An 18,450-nucleotide genomic window follows, 5' to 3' on the forward strand; every position below is an offset into this window, starting at 1 on the left:
TTATCCTATTATTTCAATCCAATTCTAATCATTGTTTAATATGAGATGGGTCCATTTGGATTTGGTGCCTACTTCAGCTCCTTCAAAATCAAGAAAGATTTAGAATAAAGTTGCATCCACACGTGAATTCTCAATAAGCTACTACTCATTAGTTCTTTGGACAAACCCCACATTATAGCTAGGCTAAGAATATATACCGGTAGAGATACAATAGTGTATAGATATGAGATAAGATTGGATCAAGAAAGTTTCAACATGGAGATGTTAGAACATATAATTAGAGGTATAATAACACGAAGGTGCATAGTAACTAAATTTGAACAAGGTTTATTAGCTATACAAAGGAAAAACAACACATATTATAGAGAATTGAACTTAAGGTGTTAAGTTCTTTAGAAGATGAAATCATATTTTTTCTTTTGTAGCTGGTATTCGTAAGCTCACTGATCGGATTAATTCAAATTCGTGCGAGATATACTCATTAATAGGACTCATAAATATTCCCTATTAAAATGTTTCTAATCTTTAAGGTTCAAATTCGAAATTTCTGATTAAGAATATAGGACGTAAATACACCCATCGAACGCCTTAGTAGTGCTTTGTGCTCTTGTTGCGCTGTCAAACTTCGTGATTCCCAACTTCGCCGCTTGAATGGGGCTGCTTAGATATGGGCCACGGTTATGAATATTATATTTCTAATATATAGAGATATGATCACGGTGATGACATGAAAAAAAGTTGAAAGTTAGATCTGGAATTGAAACATGAGTATGAATGACTAGACCTTCAACTAGAGAAATGATCACTTGATATGTAGGGATTATTTTATTTCAAAATTCCAAAATGAGTCAGATCGTTTGATATTATGAATAATCTTTTTCCCATTTGCAGAGTCTTATTACATACAATGCATGCATCCAAAGAAAGCTTAATGGTGTCTCCAGCTAACCCCATGTCCCACCAAGATCTTGAGCGTGGTTGTTTCGAATATATATTATGCATATAGTATTTTATTTTATTTTATTAATTAAATATATGATGACGCCAACTTATTTTAAAGCTAACACATCAAACGCTCAACCTGTATTTAGTTGGACCGATTTGAGTTTTAGTCATGGCAAAGCCTGAGGAAGTCAATTAATTGCCTAGGAAATTAGCTTGCCTTATTTTTGGACTTGAGATAATTAACTCAATTTTGACCCACAGTTAAAATTATAAATTATAAACTTTCTACCTTGAAGTACTCCTATATCCTTAATTTTTCGACTTTTTTGTTGTGTAAAATTGTAAAACCTGATGTATAATAAATTTTAACATATACCTGATTTGTCGTTTGAAAATTCTCTGTCAAACAGACATGGTAAGATAAGGGAGTGTAACATTTAGGTACATATTTTCTAATTATGTCTCTTAGACATATCAAAGAAAAAATAAAATAAAAATGAAGCCAATGAATATCCGATGAGGCGATGACCATGTCCAAACAATAAAACAACAATATACCCAGTATTTTTTTATATATGGAGTTTGAAGATGATAATATGTACGCAGATCTTACCCCTACTTTATGTAGACAGAGAGTCTGTTTTCAAGAAACCTTCGGATCAGGCAATCTGATGGCCATCGTCCCTAATAAGAGGCCAATATTGTCAATGTCACTCTTCCACAAACAAAAGATAAGAATGCCACTTTTGTTCAAAACCCCTATTGCCATCACTTTCACTTAGATTTTTGATAATGTCACATAGAGTTGCTACTATCATAAAAGTAATGATTGGTCTTTTAGTCACATAAGAATAGAAAAGAGGCCCTTTCTTATTTTAAGCCATGTAAATGTACAGATGTTTAGCATTGGCGTCTGAACGAGAGTAGTTGCGCATGCATTTCCACATTCTTCCACTTTCTTGCACTTTTTTTCCCGAAGTGTAGAGGAGAGATTACGTATGGCCCAATTCCTTTGTAAGTTTCACCGTTATCTACTTGAGGGGGATTTCGCAGCCAGTTTGTTGAAATTCCATGTTCTTAAAAAATACAAGAAAAGTTCCACGTGCAAAGATTGATGCTTCTTTACATAGTTTATTTGCATCACTATTTTTTTTTTCTTATATTCCTAATATTTTATGGATTTAAGTTTTATTTGCTAACAGTAAAAAAATTTCTTGACAAATAATTATAAGGTAATTACAAATAAATTTCTATGATAAGTATTAACTGGTAATCTAGTAAAATAATTTTTAAATGACATGCTATCACATATTAAACTATACTGATAATATAAACGAATATGTAAATTTTCAGTGTTACATAACTTACATTTTGTTATAAGAAAAATCAAATTATGGTGGATGTCTACTCTTCCTCCATGATCTTCTCAAATGCTTAATGACATATTCAATGACATATTTCTATGCTTAATGACATATTCAATGACATATTTTTCTTCACTTTTTATGCCTATATAAAGGCCTTGTAATAGATAGTAAAATACACATAATTGAAGAAGAAAATCTCTTCTTTCTCTCTATCTCCATTTCTTGTTCATGTTTTACTAAATTGCTTTTATTTCATAACAACATGTCTTGTTCATGTTTTACTAAGTTACTTTTATTTTATAATACGTTATCAGCACGAATTGCTCATTTCATGATCTTCTACGTCAAGACTATGTAAATTATAAGCAGGCAATGAGATCAAGTACAATAAAAAAATGTCTTGGATAATAATACAAAGATAAGTTTTACATCCATCTAAACCCATTCATACTTTCATATCTTTGCATTAACTTTATGTGCAGTATTTAGTAAAAATATTTTTTTCAATTGTATCCAGTGAAATAAAAAACTGAAAAGGTATGTCTTTATTTGCTACATCTCTTATAGGACAAAGATAATATTCTAACGTATATATATGTTCTAACCTTTTACATACTATGATGGATAATTATTAAGATAATTTAGTAATAATATTTTTATCATAACATGATGTATTTCATTGAAAGCAAAATTGGCATATATCCTAATGAAATACATCATGTTATGCCAACGCATTATCTATCAATGCATTATAGCCTAGCATGCCTTTATATGGGTAAAGCATTGGGTTTGAGTCCTAATGCACCATATTGATAATAATAATAATAACTAAAGAAAAAATAATATAATTTTCATGAAAAAGCATGAAGCTTGTCCCACTTGATTTGTTCCATTCTTGAAGTGAATATGATAGCAGTGCATGATAAGTCTAAATAAAGACAAGTGGTTGACCAATGAATGCGGGCGTGCGAAAGGCCAAAATAATAATAGTTATCACTATGGTAATTATAAAAAGGGAGAAATTCTTTGAAAAGAATGTGACTTGTGATAAACATTGAGATTGCATACTCATTCCTAAAAGCGAATGTGAAAATATATATATGATAAAGATTATGCATAATAATGTATTTGTGCATAGTTGAATAAATACTATAACTCACCTCTAAGGGAGGTTTGAGACAAAGAAAGATAATGAATATTATTTTGTAGTTACATGAATATATCATTGGTCGCATGCATGTGATACGCCAAAAAATATTTTGTCATACCTTATGAAAGTTATTAAAAGCAAAATTAAAGCAAGAAATTATTTTGCTTGTGATGATTTTGAACATGAGAATTATTATGATATGATTCTCTTTGTGAAGGAGACATTCATTATATGGATGATGTGACAAAAGATCTTGTAGTACAAAAGCAGTTAAGAGTTCTGAAAGAACTAATTTGTTACTATCCGGATGAATGAAATTGTTCATGACATTAATATTGTAGTAAGTATCAAAAAATATATTTTGATTTACAAATGTATTAGCCAAAGTGGTTAGCATATTGAGACTGTAAATGAAAAGAAGATTGAATATTTTTATATTACTATAATTATACCGGGTAAATATGAAAGGTTACCTGACTTTTCTTCTATTTGTACTACACAAGTATAAGCATGATGATGCAATCACAAGCCACAAGTAAACTAGAGGTTTACTAAAATAAATATTAGTTGGCATGACCGGTTGACCATCTCGGTTCAATTATGATGCGAAAAAAATTAATTGAGAATTATATTGACATATATTGAAGAAATATAAGATTCTTCAAGAATTCTCTTGTACTGCTTATTCTCATGATATACCAGTTAAGGTTGGGATTGAATCCTTTGATTTCTGGAACAAATAAAAGGTGATAAATATATGGGCCCAGTCACCTTCCATGTGGACCGTTTACTATTATATCATTTTAATAGATGCATCTATTATATGGTCACATGTGCATTTGTTATCAACTTGTAGTTTGGCTTTTGCAAGATTGATTGCTCAAATTATTAGAGCACAATTCCAGAATATAAATTATGATGATTTATCTTGATAATACTGGGTTAAATCCAAGTTGGTTTAGCAGAAATTGTATGCCTCCAATTATATCTAAACCATTGGTTATGAGAACAAAATTGCCAAAATAAAATTTGGTATGTGATGTATTATTTAATATACAACAACACTTGTACGCATCTAGCCAAGTTATAATAAGTTCTCCCTAACACAATCGGTTCAGGGTCAGGAACCAAATAATTTCCATCTAGAAATATGAATGTGCTATATGATTTAATTATTCCACCACAATGCACAAAGATGGATCCCCAAATAAGACTAGGGATATGTGTTGGTGATCTCAACAATAGGAGGAGAAAATGGGAAGCTGAAAAAGTAATGCATGTAATGAATTATTATGAGTACATCGAGATTCTCGTACGAGAAAATGTGAACTTGAAGTTCAAGTGATAATTCATTTGTAAAATATTGCCAGACGTATTTGCTGACCCAAAGCTAAATGTTATATTCAGCTGCTAATGCTCCAAATAAAATAAAGTTCATAATGAATAGAGTCCATGGCATGCATAAAGCATAATAGACTAATCGATTCCAAAGATAAAACTCCTTGAAGAAGGAGAGGAGCAAATGTTCAAGATGGTCATAATAAGGAGGCAAGTGCTCTAGAAAAGCACCACGACATAATACTTCATAAGACCTCATGAGAGAGGCTCAGGTACCTGAAAATATTAAGATAAAGAGATCTCAATAAGTTATGTCATTATTGGGTAATAGTAGAACCAATATAAAATAATCATCGACGATATTGTTAATATAATGTAGCGCTCAATATTATTAATATTGACGAGGATCTTGAGCTCAAATCTGTCATGAAATTTGGACAGATAAATGATTGGCCAAATAAAAAATACGCAATAAAAATTGATTTTACCTGAAAAATATGAAGTTGGACGGATAGTCCCAACACCTGAAAGTATAAAGCCAATGGAGGTATAAATGTATTCTTGTGCGAAAAAAAAAGGCCAAGTCGATAGACATAAAGACGACTTGTGTCACAAGAAGATTTGTAAATATCCTGACATTAATTATATAGAGACATGTTCTCTTGTGGTGGATGTCGCCATTTCAGGTTTTAATCTGGCAATACAAGAAAAACGTGATATGCGTATAATGGAAATCATTGAAGGATTTAAATTGTTCTGAAGCATATTAAGGTTTCCAAAAAATTTATTTAATAAAGCTTCAAAAATCCTTATACGGATTGAAACAATCAGGGCGCATGTGGTATAATCGCCTGAGTGAGTACCTGTTGAAAGAAGGGTACAAGAATGATTCAATTTATCCTTGTGTCTTTATAAAAAGATCTGGATCTAAATTTGTTATAATCACCGTGTATGTTGATGATTTAAATATCATTGGAACTCCTAGGGAGCTTCCTAAAGCAGTAGAGCTTCCTAAAGTAGTAGACTATTTAAAGAAAGAATTTGAAATGAAAGATCTTGGAAAGATAAAATTTTGTCTTGGTCTACAAATTGAGTATATGAAAGATTGAATTTTTGTCCATCAATTAACATACACTAAAATGATTTTAAAGCGATTTTATATGGATAAAGCACATCCATTCCGACCTCATGAAAATAATGAATAGCTTCTTGGTCCCGACGTACCATATCTTAGTGCAATTGGTGCACTAATGTATCTTTCTAACATTACAAGGTCTGGCATAACTTTTTCAGTTAATATCTTAACAAGATATAGCTCTGCTCCTACAAGGAGATATTGGAATGAAATCAAACACATATTGCGGTATCTAAAAGGGACTACCGATATGAGATTATTTTATGGCAATGATTGCAGTCCTGATCTTGTTGGTTATGCCGATACTAGGTATTTATATGACCCATAAAAGGTTCGATCTCAAACAGGCTATGTGTTTACATATGGAGGCACTGTCATATCTTGGCTATCGACTAAGCAATCAATTGTGGCTGCTTCATCTAATCATGCTGAGATAATTGCTATTCATGAAGCAAGTCGAGAATGTGTATGGTTGAGGTCTATAATACACCTTATTCGAGACAAATGTGGTTTGAAGTGTGACAAACTATCCACAATTTTGTATAAAGACAATGCAACATGCATAGCCCAGTTGAAGGGAGGATTCATAAAAGGGGATATGACAAAAAATATTTCACCAAAGTTATTTTTCACACATGATCTTCAAAAGAATGGTGATATCAATGTGCAACAGATCCGTTCAAGTGATAATATGACTGATTTGTTCACCAAATCTCTACCGACGTCAACCTTCAAGAAACTAGTGTACAAGATTGGGATGCGAAGGCTCAAGGATGTGAATTGATGCTCTCATCAGGGGGAGTTAATACGCGTTGTACTCTTTTTTCCTTACAAGGTTTTGTCCCACTGGGTTTTCCTTACAAGGTTTTTAACGAGGCAACCAAAAGGCGTATTTCTAAATATGTATACTCTTTTTCCTTCACTAGGATTTTTTTGCCATAGGGTTTTTTCCTAATAAGGTTTTAACGAGGCACATTATCTATGGACATCCAAGGGGGAGTGTTATAAGAAAAATCAAATTATGGTGGATGTCTACTCTTCCTCCATGATCTTCTTCTATGCTTAATGACATATTCAATGACATATTTCTATGCTTAATGACATATTCAATGACATATTTTTCTTCACTTTTCATGCATATATAAAGGGCTTGTAATAGATAGGAAAATACACACAATTGAAGAAGAAAATCTCTTCTTTCTCTCTATCTCCATTTCTTGTTCATGTTTTACTAAATTGATTTTATTTCATAACAACATGTATTGTTCATATTTTACTAAATTGCTTTTATTTTATAACACATTTGTGTTTGACGCATTTAGATATACTTCTAAGCAGAGGGGTGGGGGGTCCAAAATTTAAAATTTTAGATTATTATAATTGGGGGTCCACCTCCGCTAATAAATGAAGAAACTTGTTTGAACGTACTTATTCAAATGGTTCAACAATGAATTTAATGAAAAGAAAAAGAAAAAGTAATTTATGTAATGTCTAAGTGAAAATTTTCAATTTAAATTTTGTTAATTGAATAACACGTATGTCTTTGAGTTGATTGAAAACAAGAAGAAAGAGAAATGATTTATCAAACACCCGTCGATTAAAGTTTGAAACTTTAATTTCCACATAGTATCAACTTTAGATTGGTTAATCCTCTTAATTTCACTGTTAGGCAACCCAACATCACCCGAGGCCTTAAGAGGCTTATATATATATATATATATATATATATATATATATATATATATATATATATATATATATATATATTAGGATCGTGAACCCGGATAATGCGGAATATAGCCAAACAATGTTATAATTGCAATAATAAAGGCAATGGAAGTTGATAACAACGGCAATTAAAGCATATAAAGAAGACACGAATTTAACGTGGTTCGGTCAGTGTGACCTACATCCACAAACGGAGAGAAATAATTTTACTATACCAATAAGAGTACAAAAGAGAGTACAAAATTAGAGTAAATACTCTAATTAATCCTAAATACCCTAAGGGAATAACTTCACACGATCACTCCAAAGAAAAGTGTCACGACCCGAAATTTCCTCATTCGGACCGTGATGGCACCTAACATTTTACTTGCTAGGCAAGCCAACGTTAGAATAATATTATCCATTTTTAAAATAATTTTTAAATTTGTTAATAACAAAGAACAAATGCGGAAGTAAAGTCTAAAATATAGTGAATAATCTATAAAAATAACGGTGTCTAAATACCATCCCAGAATTGGTGTCACAAGTGCACGAGCTTCTAGAATAATACAAATAAGGGTCTGAATAAGATAAAGCTGTCTGAAAATAAACACACAACTAAAGTAAAGTAGATGGGGACTTCAGAAACTGCGGACGCCGTGCAGTTATACCTCAAGTCTCCTCTAGTAGCTGAAATCCGAGCAAGTCTATGGTACGTCATTGGGACCAACTCCGAAATCTGCACAAAAAGTGCAGAGTATAGTATCAGTACAACCGAACCCATGTATTGGTAAGTGCTGAGCCTAACCTCGACGAAGTAGTGACGAGGCTAAGGCGGGTCACTTACATTAACCTGTACACAATATTAGTAACAACAACAAATAATAGAAATAAATCAGATAACTCATTTATAATAATTGAAGCCAACCCAAAAGTCATAACCAATTATCATTTTTATCAATTTCCTTTGCAGCGTGCAACCCGCTCTCACAATATATTCATTTTAATCAAGTCTGCCATATATTTATTTCAATCAAGTATATATAGACTTTTAAATTAGTCTGTTGCGGCGTGCAATCCGATCCCCCAATATTGACTTTTAAATAAGTCTGTTGCGGCGTACAACCCGATCCTCCAATATATTCATTATAATTAATTATGTTGCGGCGTGCAACCCGCTCCTTCAACATATTCATTTACCAATTCTTATAGAAGAAATTTTCCCAATAAATGCAACAATTAATATAGAATTATAAGACAACAAGCATACAATAACTATGATTTAATTATGAAACAAACAAATGCAAATAGCAAATTATTATAGAAATCAGAGAGAAAATATACAGTTTAATATTTAATATGCTAAATATCAAATAACAATTAAGGCACATAATTCAAATAGCATGTAACAATTAATGCAGGAATTCAAGAATTAATATTTGACAAAAAATAGGAGAAAATCAATTATTATAATAATAAATTCATGATTTAAAATAATTTATAATTTTTTAAGTAAGCGGGCAAATAATTAATTTGACGACCTATAGACACTCGTCACCTTGCCTATATGTCGTTCACATGCATTTCACATAACAAATAATTTAAGGGTTCTATTTCCTCAAGTCAAGGTTAACCACGACACTTACCTCGCTTTGCAAATTCCAATCAATTACTCAACCACAGCTTTTCCTTTTAAATTTGTCTTCAAAAGTTTCAAATCTATTCACAAACAATTCGATATATTCAATACTAATTATAGGAGTTAATTTCGTATAAATTTACTAATTTTTTCGGATAAAAAACCGAAATTTATTAAAATATTCGACAGTGGGACCCACGTCTCAAATCCCGAAAAAAACTCACGAAATCCGAACGCCCGTTCCGCTACGAGTTCAATCATATAAATATGATCCAATTCCGATATCAAATGGACCTTCAAATCTAACTTTTTCGTTTTTGGAAGATTTTAGAAAAATCTGATTTTTCTTTCATAAATTCACGGATTCATGATATAAACGAGTATGGAATCATGAAATATAATCAATATAGGATAAGGAACACTTACCCTAATGTTTTCCGTGAAAATCGCCCAAATATTCGCCTTAACCGAGTTCAAAATGACCAAAATAAGTAAAAATATCGGACTCTTTGATATATACATTGCCCAGGCATTTCCGCACCTGCAGTGCTTGGACTCGCACATGCGAGCTCGCATCTGCGAAATGGGCTGCCAGGCGAGGTCTCGCACCTACGGAAGAAAAAATGCGCATCTGCGCTAACCTCCGCTTTTGCGATTATAGTGTCCGCTTCTGCGGACACGCAGGTGCGTGCAGATTTCTGCACCTGTGAACTTTTGTCCAGACATGCCCAGGCGCATTTGCGATGGAAAGCTCGCACCTGCGGTCAAAAATTCGTAGGTGCGATTTCACCCAAAAGCCAAATTTTAGATTTTTGCTTAAGTCCAATTCTTGTTCCGATTTCGATTCAAATCACACTCGGGGTACTCGGGACCCGTTCGAATATACCAACAAGTCCATAAACATAATACGGGCTTACTCAGAATTTCAATTCCCGCCAAACAACATCAAAATTACAATTCACACTTCGATTCGAACTTTTAAGTTTTAAACTTTTCAATTTGCAAATCTTGTGCCAAAAAATATTAAATGAATCCGGAATGACTTCAAATTTAGCACACAAGTCATAAATGACATAACGGAGCTATTCAAATTTTCAGAATCGTATTCCGGTTCCGATATCAAAAAGTCAACCCCGTGGTCAAACTTGGAAGCCTTTAGCCTTTAAATTGCTAGTTCTGTTAAATGGTCATAACTTGAGTTAGGGACCTCCAAATTAAATTTCGGGCATACGCCCAAGTCCCAAATCATGATACGGAGCTACCGAAATTGTCAAAACACTGACCCGGAGTCTGTTTGCAAAAAATATTGACCAAAGTCAACTCAGTTGTTAAAACTCTATTTTATATTTTAATCTATTTTTCACATGAAAACTTTTTGAAAAATTTTACGGACTGCGCACGCAAGTCGAGGAATGATAAATGGTACTTTTTGAGGTCTTAGAACACATAATTACTAATTAAATTTAAAGATGATATTTTGGGTCATCACAAAAAGGTTCACACAAGTACTTCCCAATACTAAACTCTCATACAAAACACTCTTAATAAAGGAGAAAAGGAAGAAATAAGAAATGAAGACTCAAGTTTTATTGGTGTGTCTAAAATGAACTAATGACCTTCCCTTTTATAGGCAAAAAAGTCTTGGCCTCTTAGGTGTAAAAGAAGAGATACAACTTGTACAAATGATGCCCACTACACAATGCAATATTTTTGGGTCCCAAAGAATATTGCCAACAAAGTCTATACTTTGCAAAGATGCTTATGTTTATGTGAGATGGACTCCATTATCCAAAATATTGTCCATAATTACAAATCTCCACATTGGCCTAATTTTGGCTGAAGCTGACCTAAATGGGCCGGATAACCGCTGTAGTAACTTTGGAGTGGTGATGCACTGACAGGAACTGAATATGCACTGAATACTGGCTGCCCAGAGTAAGGCATAATAGGACCGTGACTCCCTGAAGCACCGGGAGATATATGAAGTGCTGAATGAAATGGTTTGGGAGGATGACCCCTACCAAAATTACCTCTGCCTCCAGACGAGGCACCACTGAAACCACCGAACTGACGAGCCCTCTTATCAGACCTCTGCCATCTCTCCTGTGCAAGAACCATCTCGATCCTCCTTGCGACATTAGCAGACTCCTGAAAAGAAATGTCACTTCTGGTCTCCTTGGCCATCTGAAGTTTGATAGGGTGAGTGAGTCCCTCAATAAACCTCCTCACTCTCTCTCCCTCCGTAGGTAGTAAAAGGAGAGCATGACGGGCCAAATCCACAAAACGGGACTCATACTGATTAACAGTCATACTACCCTGCGGTAGACGCTCAAATTGCTTGCGAAATTCCTCTCTCAGTATGATAGGGAGGAACTTTTTCAGAAATAGCTGGGAGAACTGCTCCCATGTAAGTGCAGGCGATCCGACTGGTCTGGTCAATGTATAATCTCTCCACCACCTCTTGGCAGAACCCGTCATCTGAAATACAGCAAAATCAACCCCATTGGTCTCAACAATACCCATGTTCCGCAGCACCTCATGGCAGCGTTCAAGATAATCCTTTGGATCCTTAGAAGGTGTACCACTGAAGTGAACTGGAAAGAGCTTGGTAAACTTATCCAGTCTCAATAAGGCCACAAAAGACATGGCGGGCCTATCACCGATCTGTGCCGCAACAACTGGCTGAACTACCCCAACTGGCGGGGCTGCTGGAGCCTGATTCTGGGGAGCCATCTGCTCCGGAGCGGGAGTAGTGGGAGTTTGTGCTCCTCCCCCAGCCTGTGAGACGGCTGGTGCCAAACGGACTAGAGTGTCCTGAAGTACTGGAGTGGCTATGAATCCTTCTGGGACCTGAACTGGTCCAACTGGTACATTCAGAACTGGAATCTCCTCCTGAAGGTCCACCTGAGGTTCTTCAACAGGTGCAGCTGCTCGAGCTCTGGATTGAGCTCTACCTCGGCCTTTGCCTCGGCCTCAAGCACGACCTCGGCCTCGACCTCTACCCCTGGCCATAGTTACTACCGGGGGTTCTGGTCCCTGACCATCGGTAGAGGTATTACGTGTTCTCACCATCTGCGAGAGAATAAGAGTAGAATGGTTCAATCATCGATGATAGAATAAAATCGCACGACAAAATAAGAAAGAAGTGATATTGTTCCTAAACTTCATAGCCTCTAAGAGATAAGTACAGACGTCTCCATACCGATCCTTCAGACTCTACTATGCTTGCTCGTGACTCGTGAGACCTATGTAACCTAGTGCTCTGATACCAACTGTCACGACCCGAAATTCCCTCCTTCGGACTGTGATGATGCCTAACATTTCACTTGCTAGGCAAGCCAACGTTAGAATAATATTTTTCATTTTTAAAGTAATTTTTAAATTTGTTAATAACAAAGAACAAATGCGGAAGTAAAGTCTAAAATATAGTGAATAATCCATAAAAATAACGGTGTCTAAATACCATTCCAGAATTGGTGTTACAAGTGCACGAGCTTCTAGAATAATACAAATAAGTGTCTGAACAAGATAAAGCTGTCTGATAATAAACACACAGCTAAAGTAAAGTAGATGAGGACTTCAAAAACTGCGGACGCCATGCAGTTATACCTCAAGTCTCCTCTAGTAGCTGAAATCCGAGCAAGTCTATTGTATGCCGCTGGGACCAACTTCGAAATCTGCACAAAAAGTGCAGAGTGTAATATCAGTACAACCGACCCCATGTACTGGTAAGTGATGAGCCTAACCTCGACGAAGTAGTAACGAGGCTAAGGCGGGTCACTTACATTAACCTGTACGCAATATTAGTAACAACAACAAATAATAGAAATAAATCAGATAACTCATTTATAATAATTGAAGCCAACCCAACAGTCATAACGAATTATCATTTCCATCAATTTCCATTGCAGCGTGCAACCCGCTCTCACAATATATTCATTTTAATCAAGTATGCCATATATTTATTTCAATCAAGTATATATAGATTTTTAAATAAGTCTGTTGCGGCGTGCAACCCGATCCCCCAATATTGACTTTTAAATAGGTCTGTTGTGGCGTGCAACCCGATCCTCCAATATATTCATTATAATTAATTCTGTTGCGGCGTGCAACCCGCTCCTTCAACATATTCATTTACCAATTCTTATAGAAGAAATTTCACCAATAAATGCAACAATTAATATAGAATTATAAGACAACAAGCATACAATAACTATAATTTAATTATGAAACAAACAAAGGCAAATAGCAAATTATTATGGAAATCAGAGAGAAAATATGCAGTTTAATATTTAATATGCTAAATGTCAAATAATAATTGAGGCACATAATTTAAATAGCATGTAACAATTAATGCAGAAATTCATGAATTAATATTTGACAAAGAATAGGAGAAAAACAATTATTATAATAATAAATTCATGATTTAAAATAATTTATGATTTTTCAAATAAGCAGGCAAACAATTAATTTGACGACCTATAGACACTCGTCACCTCGCCTATACGTCGTTCACATGCATTTCACATAACAAATAATTTAAGAGTTCTATTTTCTCAAGTCAAGGTTAACCACGACACTTACCTCGCTTTGCAAATTCCAATCAATTACTCAACTACAATTTTTCCTTTTAAATTTGTCACCAAAAGTTTTAAATCTATTCACAAACAATTCGATATATTCAATACTAATCATAGGAATTAATTCCATATGAATTTACTAATTTTTTCGGATAAAAATCCGAAATTCATTAAAATATTTGATAGTGGGACACACGTCTCAAATCCCAAAAAAAACTCACGAAATCCGAACGCCCGTTCCGCTACGAGTTCAATCATACAAAAATTATCCAATTCCGATGTCAAATGGACCTTCAAATCTAACTTTTTCGGTTTTGGAAGATTTTAGAAAAGTTTGATTTTTCTTCTATAAATTCACGGATTCATGATATAAACGAGTATGGAATCATGAAATATAATCAATATAGGATAAGGAATACTTACCCCAATATTTTTCTTGAAAATCGCCCAAATATTCGCCTTAACCGAGCTCAAAATGACCAAAATGAGTAAAAATATCGGACTCTTCGATATATACACTGCCCAGGCATTTCCGCACCTGCGGTGCCTGGACTCGCACATGCGAGCTCGCATCTGCGAAATGGGCTGCCGTTCGAGATCTCGCACCTGCAGAAGAAAAATTGCTCACCTGCGCTGACCTCCGCTTCTGCGATTACTGTGTCCGCTTCTGCGGATGCGCGGGTGCGTGCAGGTTTCCGCACCTGCGGACTTTGCCCAGCCATGCCCGGGCGCATCTGCGAGCTCGCACCTGCGGTCTAAAATCTGCAGGTGTGATTACACCAGAAGGCCAAATTTTAGATTTTTGCTTAAGTCTAATTCTTGTTCCGATTTCGATTCGAATCACACTCGGGGTACTCGGGACCCGTCCGAATATACCAATAAGTCCAGAAACATAATACGGACTTACTCGGAGTTTCAATTCCCGCCAAACAATATCAAAATTATAATTCACACCTCGATTCGAACTTTTAAGTTTTAAACTTTTCAATTTGCAAATCTTGTGCCAAAACATATTAAATGAATCCGGAATGACTTTAAATTTGGCACACAAGTCATAAATAACATAACGGAGCTATTTAAATTTTCTGAATCGGATTCCGGCTCCGATATTTAAAAGTCAACCATGTGATCAAACTTGGAAGTCTTTAGCCTTTAAATTGCTAGTTCCGTTAAATGGTCATAACTTGAGCTAGGGACCTCCAAATTAAATTTCGGGCATACGCCCAAGTCCCAAATCATGATACGGAACTACCGAAACTGTCAAAATACTGATCCGGATCCGTTTGCTAAAAATATTGACCAAAGTCAATTCAGCTGAGTTTTAAAGCTTTATTTTATATTTTAATCCATTTTTCACATGAAAACTTTTCGGAAAATTTTACGTACTATGCACGCAAGTCGAGAAATAATAAATGGTGTTTTTTGAGGTCTTAGAATACAGAATTACTTATTAAATTTAAAGATGACATTTTGGGTCATCATAAAAAGGTTCACACAAGTACTTCCCAACACTAAACTCTCATACAAAACACTCTTAATAAAGGAGGAAAGGAAAAAAATAAGAAATGAAGACTCAAGTTTTATTGGTGTGTCTAAAATGAACTAATGACCTTCCCTTTTATAGGCAAAAAAGTCTTGGCCTCTTAGGTGTAAAAGAAGAGATACAACTTTTGCAAATAATGCCCACTACACAATGCAATATTTTTGGGTCCCAAAGAATATTGCCAACAAAGTCTATACTTTGTAAAAATGCTTATGCTTATGTGAGATGGATTTCATTAGCCAAAATATTGTCCATAATTACAAATCTCCACATTGGCCTAATTTTGGCTGATATGGTAAATTTGCTCCACCTTCTCTGCAAAAGCCTCAATGGGCATATGTCAAAATTTAATGCCATCAAAATCAGACAAGTTGTCTGATACTGAAACTGTAGTAGGGCCTATAACAGTGGAGCCCAATAAAGTATACAACGAACCAGATCTGTATGCTTTCATGATCACAAGAGCACCTTAAAAAATATTTTAGAACTTCATCTTCACTGGTGAATTTGCACCCAAGGGATTCTAAAGTGCCCAAGGAAATGAGATTTTTTTCAACTCAGGAACATATCTAATATCGGTGAGAGTTCTCACCACACCATCGTGTATTCTGATCCAAATTATACCTTTGCCAATAACGTTACAAGTAACATTGTTACCTAGTTGGACAACTCCACCTGCAATTGAATCATATATAGAAAACAAGTCCCTGCTAGGACACATATGACGTGAACAACCGAAATTTAAAATTCACTCATTGTCTAATCTGAAACTTGTTTCACTTGCTAAAAATATAGTTCCCTCAATCTCATCAATTGCTACACTAGCTTCGGTGGTGTCAGTATTTTTGTGCTCATTTTTTCTTTCTTTATGCTTTTTTTATTTTTCAGTTTATAGTATTCAGAGATAATGTGACCTTTCTTATGACAATAGCGACACTCTAAATTATTGTATCTGGATATGGAGTCGGATTTGCCCATAACAAACAAGCCAACTTCCGCTTGAGTTCCATTAGCTTCCCCAGTAATATCACTATCTATTTGTTCTTTTGATTTTAAGATAGATTTAATATCCTTATAAGAGATATTATCCTTTGCATAAATCATAGTATCTCTTATATGCTTAAAAGATGGGGTAGAGAACAAAGCAGTAACGCGACTTGATCCTCATCTTTAATTTCAGCATCTATATTACTCAAATCCATAAGAATGGAATCAAAGGTGTCAAGATGAGAGAGAATAGAGGTACCTTCTCCCATACAAATTGTATTAAGCTTATGCTTCAGGTAAAGTCTATTTTCCACCGTCCTCTTCATATATAAGGTTTTCAATTTTCCTACATGCCTTTGACTGTGGTTTCTACAGAAACTTCACGTAAAACCTCATTTGAGAGATCTAAAATGATACCTGCTTTTGCCTTTTTGTCTATGACGGTAAACTCCTCATCCGTCATTTTATCCGGCTTCTTCTCCTTTCCTTGCAATGCCAAATCTAAGCCATCCTGAATTATGATAGCCTCCATCTTTAATTGCCACATTCCGAAGTTTGCACTTCGATCAAATTTCTCAACTTAATTTTTTGTTAAAGTCATATTGGCTACTGAAACAAACCCGGTTAGATCTGGTTCTGATACCAATTTGTTAGGATCGTGAACCCGGGTAGTGCTGAATATAGCCAAACAATGTTGTAATGGCAATAACAAATACAATAAAAGTTGATAGCAACGGCAATTAAAGCATATAAATAAGACACGAATTTAACGTGGTTCAGTCAGTATGACCTATGTCCACAAGTAGAGAGGAGCAATTTCACTATACCAATAAGAGTACAAAAGAGAGTACAAAATTAGAGTAAATATTCTAATTAATCCCAAATACCCTAAGGGAATAACCTCATAAGATCACTCCAAAGAAAGGGTTCACACACATGTTTTCCAACACTAAACTCTCATACAAAACACTCTTAATAAAGGAGAAAAGGAAGAAACAAGAAATGAAGACTTAAGTCTTGTTGGTTGTGTCTAAAATGAACTAATATTTTTCCCTTTTATAAGCAAAAAGGTCTTGACCTCTTAAGTGTAAAAGAAGAGATATAACTTGTGCAAATGATGTCTACTACACAATGCAATATTTTTGGGTCACAAAGAATATTGCCAACAAAGTCTACACTTTCCAAAGATGTTTATGCTTATGTGAGATTAACACCATTAGCCAAAATATTGGCCATAATTATAATATATTATTTAATGAACATCGTTTTTTAAAAAATTAGACAAGTGAGGACGTGGAATTAAAAAAAAATGAGAACTTAGTTTTATAAAGTATAAAAAATTAAATGAATTTAACGTTGATTGCATCACAACTGAAATGGGAAAATCGAGAAAATATACTTCCTCCGTCCCAACTTAAGTGACTCCTTTTTTTAGTAAGTCCCTTTCTATATTTGGTAACAATTCAACTTTAGATTTTTTTTTACCATTAATGAGATGATTTCTAGCCCACAAATTTCTATAATTTATTTAAGATTACAAGTTTCAAAAGTCTTCCTTTATTTCATAAACTCCATGTCCAGTCAAACACTTTCATATAAATTGGGACGAAGAGAGTATAATTTATGTAAGGAAAATAAATAATAAGTTAGATTATTAGGTATAGTTACGTGACCAACTAATGAATAGAGAAATATAATTAAGTAAAAAAGTAAAATAAGATTGACAGAAACTATTTTAGTTATATTAATTAGAGAAAGAAATCGAGTTATTAAAAATTAATATGACAATAAAGAAATAAATTTATCAATAATAAGAGATAATTATATAAATAATATACTACTATATATAGAGAAATAGTAATTTTGGGACCCTTATATTTTTGGGGTCTAAAACAAGTGCTTCACTTGCTTTAGGGTTAGGCCGCCCCGCGGACACACTTAACATGTAAATGACACACTTAACATGTAAATTCCGATCTTTTATATGTACAAAGTATTCTCTCTTTTTGACCTGATCTTAGATATAAATTCCACAAAGAAACATCTTACAAGATAATAA

Source organism: Nicotiana tomentosiformis, chromosome 1 (genome assembly GCF_000390325.3).
Source record: "Nicotiana tomentosiformis chromosome 1, ASM39032v3, whole genome shotgun sequence".
NCBI classification, from domain to species: Eukaryota; Viridiplantae; Streptophyta; class Magnoliopsida; order Solanales; family Solanaceae; genus Nicotiana; species Nicotiana tomentosiformis.